Source organism: Oryctolagus cuniculus, chromosome 7, assembly GCF_964237555.1.
Source record: "Oryctolagus cuniculus chromosome 7, mOryCun1.1, whole genome shotgun sequence".
NCBI lineage: Eukaryota > Metazoa > Chordata > Mammalia > Lagomorpha > Leporidae > Oryctolagus > Oryctolagus cuniculus.
The window spans coordinates 152908690-152916743 of record NC_091438.1 but is presented as its reverse complement, the minus strand read 5'-3'; the positions used below and the strand labels follow the sequence as shown (position 1 = coordinate 152916743).

General features: G+C 61.4%; 1 long non-coding RNA gene across 1 annotated transcript; it reads right to left on the bottom strand.

Annotated features, from left to right (window-relative positions):
- Positions 1-2152: 2152 nt before the first annotated feature.
- On the bottom strand, positions 2153-7292 carry LOC138850438 (uncharacterized). The gene is made up of 2 exons (XR_011390192.1): positions 5041-7292; positions 2153-4052 (listed from the first exon to the last, which is right to left on the bottom strand). It is a non-coding gene; the product is annotated as an uncharacterized lncRNA (long non-coding RNA).
- Between the last annotated feature and the right edge of the window lie 762 nt (positions 7293-8054).

Here is an 8054-nt window from a genome sequence, read left to right as displayed (position 1 = left end):
TCGCAGCCCCGGAGGGTGGGAGCGGCTGCTGGGGGCCGCGAAGGAATTCCAGATGGCAGGACAGAGTCAGCGGGAGCCCCCGCTCCCTGCACAGCCAGCCTGGTCGTCGCAGGCCCCTCCAGTGGGACGCCATCTTGCTCGCTCCGCCTCGCCAGCAGGCACCTGCCGGCATCGCCCTCACTTTATAGGCCGGAAACCGAGGCGCAAGAAAAAGATGGAACTTGCCTGGCTGTTCAGGGGGCAGACAGGTGGGAGCAGAGACACGAGACCCCCAGGCCCGCCAATGGTTCTCACCCCAGCCGTGCACTGGGAACTGGCCGGCAGATGTTAAAATCTAGGAGACCAGGCCCCGCCCTCTGAGACTCTGCCTGACACTGGGACATTGCACAGGCTGCCCAGTAGTCCTTAAAAGAAAAAAAAAGTGAATCTTTTTTTAAAGTTTTTAAAAAAATCTTTATTCATTTATTTGAAAGGCAGAGCTACAGGGACAGAGAGAGAGGGGTCTTCCATCTGCTGGTTCAGTCCCCGATTGGCTGCAACAACCGGGTTGGGCCAGACTAAAGCCAGAAGCCAGGAGAGTGTTCCGGTCTCCAACGTGAGTGCAGGGCCCAAGGACTTGGCATCTTCTGCTTTCCCAGGTGCATTGGCAGGAGCTGGATCAGAGGTGGAGCAGCCGGGACTCGAACCAGCGCCAGTGGGTTTTAAACACAGCGCACGCGAGATTTCCCAGCAGCGCAAAGCACTGGTTCCTGGGCCCCCTCCAGCCAGGGCTCCCGAGCCAAATCCCTGGGCCTGGGGCTCCGTCTGTTACAAGCGCCCAGCTGGTTCTGCACCCTGTCCATGGTGGAGGATGGATGCCTGCCGCCCAGGCTGGGCCACTCCAGCCCTTGGACTCTTGGGCCATGCATGAAAAGGGAATGAACAGGACGTAAGCCCGACTGACCGGGAGGTGGCGTGGAGCGAGAGAGAACACGAAGCAGTGTGCCACAGATGACGTCCGCGTGGCCACTGAGCACGGAGCCAGCTAATTAATCTTTTTTAAAAGTTAAAATTACCTGTGCTTTGGACAAAATACCATGGCTACACTCAGAAATCAAAGAACAAGTTCAGGGTCAGCATCCCATATGGTTGAAGGTTCGAGTCCTGGCTGCTCCACTTCTGATCCAGCTCTCTGCTATGGCCTGGGAAAGCAGTGGAAGATGGCCCAAGTGCTTGGGCTCCTGCACCCGCGTGGGAAACCTGGAAGAAGTTCCTGGCTCCCGGCTTCAGATCAGTGCAGCTCTGGCAATACTGCCAACTGGGGAGAGAACCAGCAGATGGAAGACTCTCTCTCTCTCTCTCTCTCTCTCTCTCTCTCTCTCTTTCTCTCTCTGCCCCTCCTTCTCTCTCTGTGTAACTGACTTTCAAGTAAATAAATAAATCCTTTAAGAATTTAAGAATTCATTTAAGAATGAACAGGTACAAGTTGAAGTTTTACTGAGAGTGTCAGGGACAAGATGGCCTGTGTTACAGCAGAGACCACCCCCAGAGACGCGTCCACCCGGAGCCCAGAGCCCAGCATGTGAAGTGGTCAGCGAAGAAACTGGGCACTAAGTACCCCGTGAAGTACTTCACGTGATGGCGAGGGGCTGGGAGCCACAGGGAACTGCCCCAGATGGTCACCAGTCACCGGGAGGCTTCCCGGAGGCAGCGTCTCAGCCCAGTCACAGTGAAGGGTGAAGGAGGGGAAGGCACTGGGGCACACGGAGCACCAAAGGCCCAAGTGGGACCGGCTGCCTGCGCTCTGAACCCCACCGAGGGCTCCAGGGTGGGGCGCAGAGCTGGAGGGGGCGGCCCATCAAGGGGTGGTCCCTGCCTCTGGGGTGTGGGAGCCAGGGCGAGGCCCCGGTAGTCTGCACGTACAGAATTCTGTTCTCCACCCCCGGAAGTGCTCATGTGGGGCTTGGGGACAAGGGGACCCGTCAGACGGCGGCGGAGCAGTGCGGCCAGGGAGAAGCGGCTGTGTCCCATGCACTGTGTGACACAGGAAGCCACAGGCTCCCTGATGGTTTGGAGGCGGAGCCCAGGGACACAGCACCCAGACTTCCAGATGTATTTGATATCAATCTATGATGAAGTCGATCATGGATACAAAGATGCTGTATAATGTCTCTGTTTTTAAAGATTTATTTATTTATTTGAAAGTCAGAGTTACACATAGAGAGAGAAGAGAGGCACAGAGAGAGAGAGGGGTCGTCCATCCGCAGGTTCACTCCCCAATTGGCTGCAGTGGCCGGAGCTGCGCCGATCCGAAGCCAGGAGTCAGGAGCTTCCTCCGGGTCTCCTAAGCAGGTGCAGGGGCCCAAGGACCTGGGCCATCTTCTCCTGCTACGCCACAGCGCCGGCCTCTGTATGTTTCTGGATGATCTGCAGACTCGTTCTGAAACGAAAACGCATGTAGTCAGCATCGTCCAGCAGAACTCAGGCCTCCCTGCCCGGCGTCCGTGCTAAGAGGAGGATCCGCGGTGACGCCTCCCAGCCCTCTCCCGTCGGGGCGCCGGGCTGCTTTCATTTTCTGCGGTAACCAACAACGCTGACATCATGATCCTTGGAGGGCTCTGAGACTCGTGGATCTCTCTAGAATGCATCCCTGGGAGGCTCTGGCTTTAACGGTGGGAATGGTGGTGCCAGGGTGCGGCGGGTAGGGGGAGGGGAAGGACCAGTTGGGGAGGAAGCGGTCTCTCCAGTGGCCAGCCGCTCCAGCAGACGGACAGAAAGCTGTGCGATGGCCGGCAGAGTAAAAGCGTGTTTCCGTGGACGGTCTGAGGCGGCTCGGGTCTGGACAGCACGTGCGGGTGGTGGGATGGGGGGAGGGTTCCCCCGGAGGGCCCCCCAAGTCGCGCAGGGACCCAAGCTCTGCTTCTTCCAAGTGTGGCTTCACGGTCATCCAGGCGTTGACTTTGGAGACAGTGAACCTGCCTCTTAGCCCTGGGCCAGAAGGCAGCATCTGGGTGCGGGGGGCTCCGGGAGTGTGGTCCTGGGCCCAGCAGCCACCCCGTCCCCCTCCCCCTTCCCGTGTCAAATCCACAGTGCGGATGAGCAGCAAGGGGTCTTCCGCGGCCCCGGGGCGAGGCACCCAGGGTGCGGGCGTCAGTTCCCACTTGCATTTCGTTCCTGTGCTCCACGGGTGTCACCGCTGGGGGGGCTCCGAGTCGCCCTCCCTGGCACAGCAGAGCCGGCCCCGCCCCCGCAGGCTCCTCTAGGTCTGCCCCTCCCCCCGGGGCTCCCAGGTGCTGCATCTGCCTGTGACCCGGTGATGGGCAGTTTCCTGGAGAGACGGGAGTGAGGCATTGCTCAGCGAGAGCCGGGAAGAACGTTCCCGCGGCGGGCGCTGGCTGGTGCAGGTGTGTGGGGTGGGGATGAAGCCACGTGGGTCTGCCCACGGCAGATGATTGACAGCACTGCCAATGGGTCTGGAGCCAGGGGCCAACTCTGAGGCACACGCCATGGAATTCATGAGATGTTTACCGCCCAGGCACCACGTGGCATGACCGTGGCTCAGAGCCGCTCACGCCGCTGGGGCAGGTGTGCTTCCGGGCTTGGCTCCTTGCCGGCTGTGTGACTCTGGCGAATGACTTAAGCTCTCTGAACTTTGTGCTCCTGGTTGGTGGGACGGGAGAAAGTGTGCATCCCAGGGTGCGGTCCTGCCGTGAAGGGGCACAGACTATCCAAGGAGCTGCTGGGCCCAGTGCCAGGCACCCAGCAAACCGGAGCGGGGTGACCGGCCCAGAGCACCAAGGGCAGCTCTGTTTGGATCCGTGGTCTTGGGTTTTCCACATGGCCACCCACGGAGACTTTTGCCTACCTTTTCTCTTTGCTTGAGGTTGTTCGTTACTTGAACGGCAGAGTGACAAAGAGGGAGAGAGCGAGACCTTCCATCCACGGGCTCAAGCCTCCAAATGGCTACAATGGCCAGGGCTGGTCCAGAACTCCATCCGGGTCTCCCACGTGGGTGCAGGGGCCCAAGCACTCGGGCCGTCTTCCGCTGCCTCCCCAGGCGCATCAGCAGGGAGCTGGGTGGGAAGTGGAGCAGCCGGGACTCAGGTCCTCAGCCCACAGCGCCAGCCCCTTCTTGCCCACTTTTTCTGGACGATAAACCTTTGTCTGAGCTGCAGCTGGACGCATGAGAGGTCGGGCTGCAGAGGAGCCCTGCTTGATTGACAAGGCAGGTGTGTGGGTGTCCCCTGGTTGCCCCTGTGGTGTGCCAGCCGCCGCTCCCCTGAGACTCAGGCTGAGACAAGCAGGGGCAAGCGTCCATCAGGCCTGGGGCGGGAGAAGGGCTGGGCTCTCTGTGCCCCGAGGGTGTCGCCGGCACCCGAGGCTCAGGCGCCCCAGGATTCCAGCCCTGACACCCCTGCAGGGGCGCAGGGAAACCCCCCACGGAGCCACGACCCCGAAGCGGAGCTGCCTGGGAAGAGCTGGGGCCGGCGTTAGGGAGATCGGGGTCCTTTTCTGGAACCTTCTTGGGTCTGCAAATGCGAGTCAGCAGCCTGGGAGGCTGCAGGTCGTGTGAATTATCTGCTTCTCACTCAGAAATGACAGCTGCCAGGGGCGGTTCCCAGGGCCCGGTGAGCAGGGAGATGGGCGGGGCGGCACCGGTCAGAAAGAAGCTCTGACCTGCGGATCCCCGCCCCAGAGGGCGCTGGGCAGCGGTGCAGCCATCAGATTTATTTACTTTCAGCTCGCTGCATTTTGATTCCGTTGACACATTCCTGAAGGGAGTTGAGCAGCACACTGGTGTTAAACAGCAGAATAAAGACGCATATGACCACGAGGATCAAACCACTGCACGTGGTGGAGCTCGGAACTACACTCTGAGCTTCCCAGCAGCCGATGTGAGGAGGGAAAGAGTCGGTGCCCCAGTTCTCCCGCCAGAGGGCAGGCAGCCAAGGTGATTCCCACCGTACAGGGGCCTGTAGAGGGACCCAGACCCTCAGCACCCTCGGCCACCTTGCTGGGAAACCCGTGAGAGACTTCCCACGGCTGAGCCTGTCTGCTCACCTGTAGGAGGGGAGCGAGGCTTCCCTCTGGGTCCGGTGAGGACAGAAGCCGTGCCTGGCAGACCGTGGCACCCGGCCAGTGCTGATTCTTGCGTTTCCGTCAGGTACCCTGTCCACCCTTCTCCAGGCAGCTGGTGGGCCTCGCGCCTGTTTCACAAGGACACAAAGCTCCCTACGAGTGTCTGGCCCAGGGGCTGACCCTGGGAGAGAGCAGGGGCGGAGCCTGCTTCTGCGAAGCTCACCGCCGAGCAGGGAAGCGAGGCAAAGCAACACACAGAGCTGGGCCGGGACAAAGCCAGTGTCCGGAGCTCCTTCCAGGTCTCCCACGTGGGTGCAGGGACCATCCTCCACTGCTTTCCCAGGCCACAGCAGAGAGCTGGATCAGAAGTGGAGCAGCTGGGACTCCAACCAGAGCCCCTATGGGATGCCGGCACTGCAGGCGGCGGCTTTACCTGCTATGCCACAGCTCCGTTCCCTAGCCAATAGTCATTTAAAAGGGGGTGGGGCTGAGAATGGGAAGCGGTGTTTTTAACCTGATGAAGAGATCCCTGCGGCCGGAGATGGCATTGGTGCGATCGCTTTCAAAACCAGTCTCTTGCTAAACCAGTCTCTTGCTACGCAGCAAAGTTGAAACCAGCCGAAGGCTGTGCCAGAAATTCTGCTCCTGGGGGCGGGGGTGGGTGACCTCCAGACGCTGGGGAAGCCGTGCTGGGGAGGCGTGAATCCGCAGAGCCGCCCTGGTGGGCTCATCCAGAACAGATGCCAACGCCCCTCACTCCCAGCAGCGGCCACAGCCCAGTTCTGGATCACGGGGGCGGGGGATGTCAGCAAGGAGCAACCACTCACGGCCTGTGGCCCCCCACGTCGCCAGGACGAACCTCACACAAACTCGGTGCTGAGTGAAAGAAGCCTCAAGGGGGCAGAGAGCCTCCGGGGAGGGTGGGTGCGGGGTGCAGCCTGTAAACCTCCCCTGGGGATGCCTGCGTGACCGCTCCGAGCGCTGGGTCCAGTCCTGGCTCGGCCCCTGATCCCGGCATCCCGCTAACACACCCCCTGCAAGGCAGCAGGTGCGGCTCGGGTGGCTGGGTCCCTGGCACCCAGACTCAGCCCAGCCCCGTCCCAGACAGCGCAGGCTCTGGGGAGTGAACAAGTGGAAGGGAGATCTCTCTCTCTCTCTCTCTCTCTCTCTGCCTCTCAAATAAGTTAATCAGTAGGTTGTGAACAGAGTTTTCATTTACACGAAGACCACAAATGGGCAAAACTAAACAATAAAGTACTCCAAACACAGCCTGGCCCTGTCCCCAGCCCCGAGTCCTGCCCCCGGATGACGTCCCCACAGGCACCTGGTGCAGGTGGCCAGGGCAGTCCCGGAGGGCAGCTCGGGTGTCCGGCCGGCAGGACCCCAAGTACCCCGTGGGTCCTGGGGAGCCCTGAGCACACCCCTGCTTTCCCCGCGGCGGGCTGGCGTCTGAGCCACCAACATCCGGGGAGCAGCGACGACCCGTTCAGGCACTGGGGGTGCAGCCGAGACAGACACAGCCTGCTCCCAGGGCCAGCAGGGGCAGACACTGAAGGTCGCTGTGGCCGGATCAGAACGCTCCGCCAGGGACTGCAGAGAGGCCCTGCAAGCAGACGTGCGCCCAGGGAACGCCTCTCAGCCGGCTGAGGACGCCGAAAACTTGGTAGCTGCTGCCGCGTCCACCAATAGGGAGCAACTGCACGATGCCGCCGCCAGAGCGCCCACCAATAGGGAGCAGCCATGCAAGGATGCTGCCTGAGCGCCCACCAATAGGGAGCAGCCGTGCAATGACACAGTCAGAGCACCCACCAATAGGGAGCAGCCGCGCGATGACACAGCCAGAGCCCCAGGTGCATGTGGGTCCGCACTAGCGCTGGGTCCAGCTGCCTTTTCTTCCACTGCCCTTGGCTCCTGCCCATCAAAGCCTATTGCCAAGTGTGTGTCTACCCATGGTGCACCTGCTCTCCGTGTGTGTGTGTGTGTGTGTGTGTTTTACATACCTGGGTTTTCGCTGCCCCCGGAGAACAGCAGATAATGACAGATCCTGCCTTGTCTCCTCTCGTGGGTGCTCGCTCTGGGTCTCGGCGGAGGCCTTGGGGCTCATCCCTTGGCCGCCATCCCTCTCCATCCACCCTCAGTCCCTAGGGGAACTGGAGGTGTTGACTTCTAGTCACTTCCTGCCTGGTCTTGTCTCCTGATTTCCAGACTCTGTGTCCCGCGGCCCTCCAGGGCATCTCGGCACTGACTCACGCTTGCCCCAGCTGGAACCCAACTCCCACTCCCCTCGCGGCCGCCACTGCCCCTCCCGCAGCCCCAGGCTCAGCTGGGGCAGCTCTGTCCCTCCTGGGGCGCAGGCTCCTGGACTCCTCTCTTTCCCTTCCACCTCCCCCACCCTGGATCCAGCCCGTCTTCACATCCTGGGGGGCTACACCATCCCCAAATGTCCAGAACCTGCCGCTTCTCACCTCCCCCACGGCCCCACCCCGGCCCGACCCCCGTCATCCCTCACCTGCACCCTCCCTGGTCACACAGCAGTCCCGGCGTTCTGCCCGCACACGCCGTGGCTGCTCCGTGGCTGCACACACAGGCACACAGACAGAAAGACCTCTCTACTGCTGCTCCACACTCCAAAAGCCCCCCACAGCAGGGCCGGGGCCAGGCCAACGCTGGGGGCCGGGAACTCCGTCCAGGTCTCCCAGGGGGTGGCAGGCGCCCAAACATTTGAGCCATCACTGCTCCAGAATCTGCACCCGCAGGAAGCCGGAGTCAGGAGCCAGAGCTGGGATTCGAACCCAGGAACGCAGATGTGGGAAGCAGGCGTCTGAGCGCTCGGGCCCTCCCAGCTCTGGCTCCTGACTCGGGCTTCCTGCCACTGTCCACTGGAGACTCCCAGCGGCCCCAACGCACACAGCCAGAGAACTTGGGCTTCTTGGACCTACTGTGTGCAGGAAGGCCTGTGGACCTATCAGGGCATCAGGCAACAGGAAACAAGCAAG